This window comes from Rhinolophus ferrumequinum, chromosome 20 (assembly GCF_004115265.2).
Source record: "Rhinolophus ferrumequinum isolate MPI-CBG mRhiFer1 chromosome 20, mRhiFer1_v1.p, whole genome shotgun sequence".
NCBI classification, from domain to species: Eukaryota; Metazoa; Chordata; class Mammalia; order Chiroptera; family Rhinolophidae; genus Rhinolophus; species Rhinolophus ferrumequinum.
In genome coordinates, this window is record NC_046303.1 from 39,486,579 (window position 1) to 39,499,492 (window position 12,914).

Here is a 12,914-nt window from a genome sequence, read left to right on the forward strand (position 1 = left end):
TGGTAATCTTGATTACCGACAAGATAGAACAGGTAAAATAGCATTAAAAGGGACAGTTTATAATATTAAAGTCCACAATACACAATGAAGATGTTATGGTTGTTTATGTACCAAACATCAAAACAACTAACTTTATAAAGTAGAAAAGTGATGAAAAAGACAGAAAACCACTAAAAATATGAGACTACCGCCACTCTCAGTGCAATAGAAATCAATTGTATGAAAAAGATAAGGTTAAAGAAGAATTAAGCAAAATAATCTAGAGAATAGACCTATAGAAATATATAGAATAACAGAAAAATTGACTTCATTTCAAGTGCCCAAAAAAATAGTCATGAAACTTGATCATATATTTGCTCCCTCACATTCCCCAAATTTCTGTAAAGTAGAGATATTACAAACAACATTTTAATACAGGGATACAATAGATTCAGAAAATAATACAATTTAAAACTAAACAATAACGTCAATAATCCTATCTCTTTTTCCTGGAAATAAAAAATAAAACTGTGAATTAAGGCAAAAAAGAGGAATTGAGAAATAAAATTGTAAAATTCCTGAAAAATGATAATAGTTAAAACACTACGCATCAGACATTATTGGCTAAAATTAGTGATAATCAGAAGAAAACGTACAGATTTATGTATTTATATTAATAAAAATCAGAGTGAAATGATTGAATTAAATTATCCAAACAAAAGTAAAAGATAAAAGAAAACCCTAAAAATAGCAGGAAGGAAATAATTAATGCATTACAAAAAGTTAATGAATTTTAAAATATAAAACACTAAAACAAATTAATAAATGACTAAACTGTTTTTGAAAAAAATCAAAATAATTTCTAGCTTACCTAATCAAAACATAAAATAATGAAAAATAAACATAACAGAAAATTAGAACTAGTTAGAGTCATTGAAATAAAATGATTAAAAATTAAGTTACTGTTTACTCAACTCTAAGCAAATAAATTTGGAAACCAGATGAAATAGATAACATTCTAGGAAAATACATTTTACTATATTTTATTGCTGTATAACCTTCCATTGTGTGAATAGTCCACCATATATTATTTATTCTATTGATAAGGATAGTTTGCATGGTTTCCAAAGTGAGACCATGACAAATAATTTTGTCATGAACATTATTGTACATTTATTTTGATGACTACATCTATATATTTTTATTGGGCTCTATCTATACATCAAATTGCTGGTAATAGGGTATAGGTATATATAGCATTCAGCAGATGATGATAAAGAGTTTTCCAAAGTGGTTGCACAAATTTATACTTCTACCCACACACAGGGTATGAGAGTTCTGACCTTTCCATCCTTAGCAACTACTGGCATTTTGTCATTTTCAGTTTAGTCATTCTGGTGAGTATGTAGTGGAATCACATTGTGCTGTTAATTTGCATTTCCTTGATGACTACAGAACTTATTGGCCCTTTTAATACCCTCTTTTATAAAGACTCGACTCAAGTCTTGAAGCCATTTTACTACTGGTTTGTCTGTCTTTTTCTTATTAGTTTGAATAAGTCCTTTACATATTCTGGATACGAGAGTCTGGGATATATGGATTGCATATATCGTCTCGCAACCTGGATCTTGGACTTTTACTTTATTAATGGTGTCTTGATGGCCAGGAAGTTTTTACCTAATACAGTCCAGTTAATCAAGTTGTTCCTTTATGGTTAACAGTTTTGTATACTGTTCAACCCATCTTTGTCTACTCCAAGTGTGAAGGTGTTCTCCTGTGTTCTCTGCTAAGAGATTTACTGTTTTACCTTTCATTTTCAGATCTGAAATACACCTGTAATTATTGTTGTATAGGTGTGAAGTATGGTTCTAGTTACTTTTATTTTAATGCCGATTCTCCAAAATTTGTAAAACCTGGTGGTTCATTTTTATGTTTAAAATGTTAACGAAAACATTCTATTTGGGGGAATATTGTAAAAGAAAATGTGCTAAATTTTCTCAATATTTACTTAAGTATTATAATAATTACTTATTATCTTTGTCTCATAATTTTAAATACCATCTTTGATTTTACATAGGATATATTTTGAGGAGAACATTTTGGGGGTACAAAATTTTTTTTTTAATTTTTATTAAATTTATTGGGTGACATTGGTTATTAAATTATATAGGTTTCTAGTGTACAATTCTATAATACATCATTTATTTATTTATTTATTTTTTATTTTTAATTTATTGGGGTGACAATTGTCAGCAAAACTACATAGATTTCAGGTGCGCAACTCTGTATCACATCATCCATAAATCACACTGTGTGTTCACCACCCAGAGTCAGCTCCCCTTCCATCACCATACATTTGATCCCCCTCACCCTCATCCCCCACCCCCCAACCCCTTTACCTTCTGGTAACCACCAAATTACGTTCCCCAGATTAATTTGGGGGTACAAATTTTTTACCTCAGCAGTTCTTGGTTACCTTAGGACCCATCAGTGAGTCACTAGCAACCTATGTCCTAACAGGGTCATAATTGAAAGGAAGACCTAAAGGAATGCAATGAAATAAAGAGTCAACTTTCATCCTTAAGATTTCCAAGTAGACTTCTTAAATCTCCTAGCAGGGTTTCAAAAGGCAAGCCTTTGTGTTTGCACAAAAAAATGTAGGTTTGTTTTCAAGTTTGCAAATCCTGAGTACTAAAATACATGACACTAATAAGAGATAACAAAGAGAATAGATGAAAAACCAGATTATCCCTACTCAGGAGCTATACAAAATTTGACTATTCTGGGAAGTTGATGTTAAAAAATTCATATGATGAAATCCTAGTACTTCTAGTACTTCATTCAGGATGTGACTGTATTTGGAGATAGTGCCTTTGCAGAAGTCATTAAGGTAAAATAAGGTCATATGGGTGGGCCCTACTCCCATGTGAGAGATGCCTTATAAGAAGAGGAGATAAAGATACACACATACACAGAGAGAAAAGACTATGTGACGACCCTGGAAGAAGACGGCCCTCTACCAGCCAAGGGCACAAGGAGAGAGTCCTTAAAAGAAACCAACCCTGCCAACACATCAATCTCAGATGCCTACCCTCCAGAACCATGAGAAAATAAATTTCTGTTGTTTTTCTGTTGTTTATGCTACCCATTGTGTGGTACTTGTTGTGGCAGCCCTAGCAAACTAATATTTCTTCTTTCAACTACTAGATTGATTTAAGCCCTTTCTAAATACTCACATTTGAGAGAAAGTAAAAAAAAAAATTGCAGAACTCTGGAATGTAATGTTATTAGAATTTTAAATAGAGGGATCACTAATTCACTGAGTTTACCTGCAAACAGCTGAGTTCAATTTTCTGCTTTCAGGTAGAACTATGGGCTGGTGTTGCTTATTTAACCATTATTTCTGAACCCCACAATCTGCCTTCTGTACTCGATCTGGGCCTGGGAATCTGAAACATTACATGTCGTACTACTTTACCATCTGGCTCTTGGTTAGATTTAGTCAACAGAAGACATTTGCAGATCAATACTGAAGAGCAACAGAAAATGCTGTATGCTTCTGGCTCTCTGAATGAGGCAGATGATGGTAGTTTCTGGTAGTTGCAGGTAGAAAGGTGTTTCTAACGAGGTCAGGTGTTTCTAACTCCAGCACTGCAGAGAGATACTTTTCACTAGCCCATCCCCAAAGAATCACATTTTAGTAAACCAATATGCACTGGAATATCATGCCCAATGCAGCAGGTAAGTAAGACACAATTTGATCTATTTCCGCAGCAACTTGCTCAAGTAAAGGTGCAGATTAGGAAATGGCCCACTGGCCCACTTCATACATAAGTGGGCCCAATAAATGGAAAAGTGTGTGATTTAAGTCCCTTTAAGTCTCTTTTTAAGTAAAATGATAATAAGGGTGTTACTCATAATAATTATTATAACTGGATTAAGGATTTAGCAAACTGGCCTGTTTTAAACCTTTAACATTCACTTCATTACTAAGTTATTTAAACCATAGTTACTTGAAAGTCATTCTCTTGATCAGCAGAACTCATTTCCCACTAAACCCATCTCATCTCCATTTTGCTGTTTTAGGAAAACATCGTGGGTATTTTTTTGTGGTATCATGGAATTAATTGTATCTGCAAATCATAGGATGTAACATTTATTATATCCTCATTTCTGAATAAAATAGGGGGAAAGCAGAGAAAAAAATATGCGCAGAATGAAAATCAGCATTCTAACTGCTTTACCTTATATTTTACTTTTTAAAATGGAAAACTTAACATCATCCACCGTTAAAGAAATCGTAGAGGAACAAATACAGTAGGAAAGGAAATCGTGAACTTTCTTCTGTTTATGGAAACTGATGGTTTAAATCTGTCCAAAACAAACCTCACTATTTAGGAAAGAAATTCTATCTAATGCATTTATTTAGAAGGTATTTTTATAATATCTGTGAGAATTTGTGGGATATTTTGGATAATCTTCCCCTGTTTTTAGGAATACTGATTTCCTTGTGGCTAAGCAGCTGCTTATGACCTTGAACAAAGCAGAAGTCTTGGAATGCCTTCCTGCTGTCTGCACGGACCTGTTCTTTTCAGTTACTACACAAAGGAATAGTTGAATCCACTTGGAATATAGGTATGCTTGAGTTTCAGGAAATAATAGAGTACTGTTGATTAGTTGTGAACTAGAACAAATAAGCCACAAGAGGGCATATTTTTCTTGGTTTCATCACCCTTATACAAATAAGGTTTGCCTTAATTAGGGATCATAGGAATCCCTCCCTTCCCCCATTTTCTTAGAAGAACACATTGTGTCTAAAGTGTGCTCTAAGGGTGGGGTGATGGTGGTATGCGGTATTAAGAAAAGCAAACTTTAAAATGGTACTTTTTAAATATGATGTATAGGAAAGTTGTTTACTTTTCTTTAAGATACTTCCTTGGGGATTGCTTGTTGCTATAAGAACATTATTTTTTGTTTTTGTATTTTTTAAAGTCACTATTTGACTTTAAACTCACCATTCTGCAACAGCTATGTGGACTCCTGTATCAGGCAACGAAAGCCATTCCAACCTCGAAAGAACGTTCATAGACAAGGAGGTTTTCTTTTCTGAGGTCTCAGGACTTAGGCCAAAGGGGTTGGGTTGTGTTTTTATTTTTATTTTGAAGTGCATTCCTGCTGAATTTAATTATTCACCACACCCCAACCCAGCTAAGTAAATATAACCTTAAGATTCTAGCTTGGAAAGGTTTTGAAAAATAGCTGATTTTTTTTTTTTCCAAGAAAAGTTTCTATAGCAGGGTGCTGTATTGTAAATGGCATCGAGGCAGGAGGCAGAAGGAGCTGGGTGATCACGCCGTCTTCTTGACCTTGGTTTCATCATGCATAACGGGAGGGCTAGAAGGTCTCTGAGGCTTCTCCTAACTTTGTATGTTTATGATTATTTATGATGTTATCAGAGTTTAATACTCAAAGACATTAAGCAAAGTTCTGACAGTTTTACATTTCGATTTACTAACCATAAACTATTTTCTGTTTTTATTTGATGATGAGAAACAGATCGGTTTAGTTGTGAGAGTTCCATGCATGTGTAATTAATATTGAAATAAAGATAAAAGTCAGGTGTGTTCTTTTCAACCACTAAACATGATCTAATGATCTTAATATGTAATTACCTAATTATCCGGTGATGAGTGGATTGCCATAATCAAATGAAACAGATGGAAAAAACAAAATATCTGAAGTTTATAAGGGGAAAATACCTGATAAAAGATTAAGTGTGCTCCTTTCAACTCATGCCATCACTTTCCAATTAGACATAAATTAACATATAACATTTGTCTATCGTTACTGATATGTTAATGTGTGGGAAAACATTTACAAAGTAGTATTGATTATAATGTATGACCGAGGTATAACTAGTTTTATATAGGTGAACACTAAATGGCTTGGTTTTAGTGTTGTGGCTCCATTTTCTGTGTACCTGTGCATGGAACTTTGCAATCTCTTCTATCTAACCTTTTTTCCCCTTTAAATTTACCAAAGTACTACACAACCTCCCCCCCTTTTTTTTTTTGAATAGCAGACTGCACGGAGAAATAGGATAGTAGGACTATAGATTTTGTTGGAAAAGAACTACAGGCCAGTACCTTCTGCTGCAAGTACAGCCAAAGCCTCTGAGATCCTGCTAGATTTAAATTGTGGGCCCAGTAATTATCTTTCTCCTGTCTGCAGAGCAGAGGTAGCTATATGTGGAGTTGAGAAAGCCTAGAATATATCCATTCTACTCTTGCACATCAGTGGGGACAGAGCCAGGAGTGCAGTTTCCAGTCTCTCGACCTCACATGGAAAGGTGCTGGCTCAGGTAGTAAATGGCCATCAACTGTGATTGGCTGGCCATCAGCTGTGGCTAGTTGGCCGTCAGCTGTAACCAGTGAGTCACTGGCCGCTAATATAACTGCCATGGTTTCGCTAGCAGCAAATGGGGGATAGCAAGAAGATGGTAGCTGAGCTAGCAAGAGCAGATTGCAGTTAGCAAGTGAGGTTGGTTGGCAGAGAAGTAGACAGGGGGTTGTGGATCATGTGGCTCCTGTCTCCTGTGTCTCCAACCCAGCCGCCAGTGAGACTATAGTGGTATGACTCCCCTACCTATGGCTCCGTGGATGTTCTTTTTCGGCCTCACCATGTCCTGCGTTCTTATGTGGGGAGCGGGAGCAGAGACACTGTGTGACACCCTGCGTGACACCCTGCGTGACACCCTGCGTGACAACATCCCTGCTGACTTCCCCTTATAGCTCCCAACATGGATTGATGATTTTTGAAATTCTACAATTAGAACTTAATTCTTTGGTTTCATTTAGTATTTTAATATGATCCTTTGAGAAATAGTGTATTTCACAGATCTAACATGTAACTACTACCATAGAGTAAGAATAACTTACTCAGATTCTATGTGTGAGCCCTAAGGGAGATGGGTAAGGGGTGGTATGTCACAGGGGAAGTGACCGGATCCTCAAGACAAGTTTACTTATTCAACACATTTTCCAAGCACCTGGAAAGTTCTTTGTTTTCTTTTTCCTTTTCTTTCTTCTTCGTTTTCTCCCCCTCGAACTGAAAAAGGTATAGCAGTATTAGGTAGTTCTAACAGATTATATGCACATCTTTTTCAGTGTAATTAAGGATCACTTGTTGAATCTCAAATAGTCACCCTTGGAGATAAGCTAAACTGTATAATACAGCTAACATTTTAACAAAACTTAATGTAAAACAGACTTCCCACTGGATGTTATTGTAAGGACTCAGACAAGGTACTAGTCCGACAGGACAGATTACCGATTTGCTTTTGATGACAGTAAATCTCAAATTCGTAGGACGGTAAAAACCATGCTGGTGGGATCCTGAACAGTTAGTAGATAATTAAAAATAAATTCAGTGACTGATTATCATCATCATAGTCACTGTTTTCATGAACTCATTTAACACACAACTACTTCTTAAACACCTAACATATGCAAGACACTCAAACAAGTACCCTGAGGATTACAAAGCCGTGGACACGACTGAGGCCATTCATCACAACTTTGTGCTGTGCAATTGATTCTGCCTGCTGTGTGCTCAGAGTAATTAAAAGGAAGAAAAGCACAGAAACCAGTCTCCTCACGATATGTTCAGGATGCCCTAGTAAAGACAGTCTAAAGGTGAAGTCAGGGTACTTCAAGCTATATCAGTTCAATACGTATTCAAAAACATTGTTTTAGGGGCTGGGGAAACAAAGACACAAAATAGCCAAACTCTTGTATGGGATACAGACACATACAAAACTATATGATATAACATGAAAAGGGCTTATAATAGTGCTTTGGGAAAATAGGAGGGCATGATCGATTCTATAGGAACTTTGTGGAAAAGCTTAAAATCTTGGCAAAAGTGTGGGGACAGAGCCAGGAGTGCAGTTTCCAGGCACTCGGCCTCACATGGAAAGGTGCTGGCTCAGGTAGTAAATGGCCATCAACTATGATTGGATGGCCATCAGCTGTGGCTAGTTGGCCGTCAGCTGTAACCAGTGAGCCATTGGCCACTAATATAACTTCCGTGGCTACGCTAGCAGGAAGTGGGGGTTAGCAAGAAGATGGTGGCTGAGCTAGCAGTGGATTGTGGCTGGCAAGCACGGATTGCAGTTAGTATGCTGGATTGCAATTAGCAGGGCAGATTGCGGATGGCCGATTACAGCTAGTAAGTGGTGTTGGTTGGTTGGCAGAGAAGCGGTTGGCAGGTTGTGGATCCTGTGGCTCCTGCTTCCTGTGCCTCCAACCCAGCCACCAGAGAGAATATAGTGATATGATTCCCCCACCTATGGCTCTGTGGGTGTTCCTTTTTGGCCTCACCATATCCTTATGAGGGGAGCAGAAGCTGAGACTCTGCATGACACCCTAACGCATGACAAAAAGGGAGATGTTTGGTTTGAGTACAGTGGACTAGGAATTACACAGGAGGGAAAAAGGGAAAACCCAAAGTTAACCACAATTCTAGTTAAACAATAATCTGGGCAATAAACTGACAAAATGATTAGAAAATTAGTAAATAGAGAGTTAAAAAAAATACACATCATGGACCCACCACGTGCAAAACCCTAAGCGATGCAGTGACAAAAGAGGTATTTTCTCACAATGACCTTGCAATTTGGATTGAGGGGCAATGACATTAACAAATAAAAGAATATAAAAATAAGGAAATGCAATCAACACACCAACGGTATGGTTGATTACAAAATGAGTGGTATAGTCTTGACTATAAAGCATTCAGGGAAAAAAAAAGTTGCCATAGGTGAAATCGTCTATAGGGATTTAACTTTTCCTGTATCCAAAGAGGAAAATTATGGGGCTGGTTGGTTGACAGTCAAAACCAAGGTTATAGAGATGGGGTAGCATGAGACACAGGGAAAAAACCTTGGTCCCAGTTAGGAAACTTGAGTCTCTCCTAAGCCTGGCTCTGCCACCAACCATCTGTAACTTAAAATGACTCATTCAGCTTCTGTGGTCCTCAGCCTTCTGCTGAGAGGAGGCTGAATGAAGAGTCTCTCTCCCACCCCCTTTCTACTTCTTCCATTGTTGCCATTGTCTGCTCACTATTCCCAAACCAAAACACCCCTTGTCATTCTCCAAGGGAGCTTTGGGACCTTACAAGCTATGCTCTTAAATCAAGCAGACAAATGCAGGCCTCCGTGGCTACTTTTTTTTTTTTTTTTTTTTCCTATGGCTCTATCTCAAGTCAGCTTTATATCTGGCACTAATAAGTGAAAGGTGTGTGGCTATAGACCTAGAGTTCCAATCACAGGATTTACCATGCAGCTAACAAGGCTCAAGCTTCAGGAGTCATCACTTGCACAGGCCCTTTCCATGTCCCACAGGGAAGCCAGACAATAAATTCTCATGGTCATATGTTTTCGCAAAATCTGTAGAATTATGCTATTTCTGCTTTACTTTTTTTAAAAAAAAAACCTCACCTCCAAATTGTGTTAAGTTCTAGGCTTCTCTAAATGTGGATCCCCTCCAGGTCCCCATATACTTCCATGTTTTCTGTTGTATGACCAAGATGTGTACAAATCTACAAAGAAAACTTCCTTAAATAGAAATAGGTGACACATCCCTATTGAGCTGGTATGAGGTACAGGGGAAAGGAGACTTACAACTTCATGTTTTGATTTTTTTTTTTTTTTTGTCCTCATCTTGGTCTTTCCTGTGTGTGTCACTCATCCTCAGGCCTGCTCTTTCAAGGCCAGAATCAGTGGATTGAGGTTTCACATACTGGAACACAGGTACTCTTTTGAGACTTAGAATTTTTATGACAAACTTTGTCCTATTTCTTCCGCCGGAGGTTCTTAGAGACTTCATGGTATAGAATAAAACAGATCCTAAGTCACGTCTCAGACGTGCAGGCTCAGACGTCAGAGGTTGTTTTACAGAGTGCCCTGTCCGGAAAAACATCCCTTAGCGCGGCGGGAGCTACATTCAATCCACGCTGCTGACAGCCCGCACGCCGGCAGGGATGGACGTCTGCCGCTGGGGAGGATTGGTGTGCGCAGAGGGCGGGGGGGCCGAGGGCTAGGGGAGGAGATCGGAAGGGGAGAGGTAATCCCCGGCGTTTTGAGCATCCCCGTTTTAGAAAGACTGAGTCTCTCCCAGGACAGCTGCTGCGGTCACACCACAAACTTAAAAGCCGTCCTTCTGCTCGGAGCGTGCCTTTCCTCACCACCCTCGCCTTCCCAAAGCTCCAACTGTTGCCTGGCCCTCCGTCGGTCCCGGCAGCGCTCTGGGGCCAGCAGCGCCCCCTGCCTCTCGGCCCGGCCTCTGCGGCCGCAGCCTGCGCGCTCCAGCAGGGCCGCCGGCGGCTCCGCGGCTCAGCCAGGGCAGCGGCTCAGAGGAGCTCGCGCCTTGGCCGGGGAGTCACCGCCTCGCACGCCCACATCCTGCATCCCCTTCCTCTCTCTCTGAAGGGCCATCAGGCAAAGAGAGAGGGCGAGAAAAGGTCGCGGCAGGTAAGGCTGGTTTCGGGTCACCTGCTACTCCAGTGGGAGGGCGCGCTAGGGGCCGCGGTATTAAGCAGGGGTGACTGTATTTGGGGGTGGCTGTGGGTCCAAAGTGAGGATGCTGAGCGGCCGGGACACTAGGAACCTTCCTGGGACGGAAAAAGCACTGAGAGCGGACAGGGCATGGGCGCGCGGGGAGCCGTCGGCGCATCCGTGAGCTGCGGAGCGGCCGGCCTTTGCGCGCCGCGCCTGGGACAGCGTGGCGGCGGGGCGGAGTCCCACCTCGCGGCCGTGGCGGGCGCCTCCTCAGCTGGAGCTCCTTGGGCGGCCAGCACCGCGCAAACTTTTCCTCCCCACACGCGCCCAGAAACTTCTCCTTTGCTTCCTTGCTCCTTCGCGGGCCAAGGAGGCAGGGAGCGCGTTTGAACTTGCCTGGTGGTTTCTGCCGGCTGCAGGTTCATTTGGAGACGCGTTGGTGGGGTCCGTCCGGGGAGGACTAGAGCAGGGCATTTTATCCTTTTCCCACTGGGCTGGAGGAGAGGACGGGGAGACGGTCAGGATTGTTTTTGTGGTGGTGCTTTTGGGGAGGGATGGACGAGGCCGTTTTCCTTGGGAGGGAGTCGCGATGGTAGGTCGGATGGAAGCGTGCATCCTTCTGAACCCAGAGGGAAAAGTTGGATTCAGACCCCAGCCACAGAGCTGGCTGTCTGGGAAATGTGGTTGCGGCAAAAACACTCTTGCTAGATCGGGACAGCCCTGGGTAGCCCTCAGCTGGACTCGCCCGGGAAAGGCCGGGTTTTAACTCGGACTGGAAATTTCATCCCGTGAGTGAATGAATGTACGCCCCCAATCCCGGGACTTTGCTCCTGGCTCCCTACCTACGCTCCCCGAGTTGACCCGCTAATGGGCTGCCCTGGTTGCGCCCGCGCCGTTTTCAGCACTGGCGGATTCCCCTTGTTCGTGACAGGCGTCCAACCACTTCAGCTGAATTACTCAGCTTCAGTCCCAGCGCGCGGAGGGGACTTGACAGGAGGAGGAGACACCACGCTCTCGCCTGCAGGATAGTATCCAGGGGACTGGACAGGAGCCGCACGCCCAACAGCTGGGACCGCTGAGGTCCCGAATTCCGTGTTACGGAGATCAGAATTAAATGGGCGAGCTTTTAGCTATTTAGTGCAGCCATAATCAAAAGCAAGTGACCCTACAAGGACTCTTTTTCCACACACCCCCTCCCCACTCCATTCCTCCTTTGCTTCTCAGTGCTGTTTGCACAAGCAAAAGAAGAGATCTGCGGTGGGGGTGAGGGGAGGGATTTAAAGTCTCATGTTTAGCAGGAAAGGATTCTCCTGTTGACAGTGAGTTTGTGTGTCTGTGTATGTGTGCTTGAGGGCGTTGGGGGGGATCGCTAACGGGGAGGAAAAGGCTGAGGGGTGGCAGAGGAGATGGGACCCTCCTGGGTCGCGTGCTGCTGTTGTGTAACCGTGGCAACCGCCAGGGCAAGAGCGGTCACAGCCTTCCGGGTTCTGCACGTGGAAAGAAAAAATGTAAAGGGTGGGGAAGGGAGAGAGCCACTGTCATCACTCCAGTGATGCCTTTGCTTTCCCCGCTGCTCCGAGGCCAGACAGCAAGGAGGATGAGCAGTGAGGGTCGGGTTTGGAGTGCGCAGCCCCCGGCGGAAGTTGCTTTAACTCGGTCCAGCCTTGGAATCGCTTTGGTTTGTCCCAGCAGCTAAAGTTGGCCAGAGGAGCCATCGCTGACAGACTACAAAGTGATGGCCCAGGTCATGGAGATGGGAAAAGACCTTGGCCCTTGGAAGAGAAAGGCCAGGAAATACAGGAAAGTGATGAGGAAAGAGATAAGAATAAGGTCAAGAGGTAGCTGAGCTACAATAAAACGGTACTGATCTGGACTGGCAACATTTCAAGTGGAATTTGCCCATTTGTGAAATGGAAAATTGGTGGAGAAGGAAAGGGACGTTTATCAAACACATATTGCATCCCAGGCGCTTTGTACATTATCACCATTGATATTACCACTAATACTACAGAAAGTGTCATTATTCTCCTTTTTTTTTTCTTTTTGATGAAAAAAGCAGCGATACAGAGTTAGAAATGGGTGGTGTCCCATTTGGCTTTTGCAATCTTAAGAAAGAATCATAATTCTTCAAAATGGTATTGATGGTTAGGAGAATAGACAAAGCCGTTATTCTCATTTTAGAGATGAGAATGATGAGATGTAAAGGTGTTAATAGAGATGTCCAAATATAAGCTAGTGAGGGGCAGAGGAGAGACTGGAACTGTATTACCTGGATGTGGGTCACCTTTCAGGGACGTCAGGCAGCTTTCTACGACCGCACTTGAAGGACCTTTATAATATCTGTATATTATAATTTACAGGGGGAGAACACCCAAGA

The 12,914-nt window shown here is 41.6% G+C and overlaps 1 protein-coding gene across 1 annotated transcript in view; it reads left to right on the forward strand.

The window, feature by feature from the left end:
* Positions 1 to 10,118: 10,118 nt before the first annotated feature.
* The window catches only part of SEMA3D (semaphorin 3D), a 200,307-nt gene continuing 197,511 nt past the window's right edge, over positions 10,119 to 12,914 (forward strand). The window contains exon 1 of the mRNA XM_033088884.1: positions 10,119 to 10,510. The gene's annotated coding sequence lies outside the window, so the exon portion shown is untranslated. The remainder of the gene's footprint in view (positions 10,511 to 12,914) is intronic.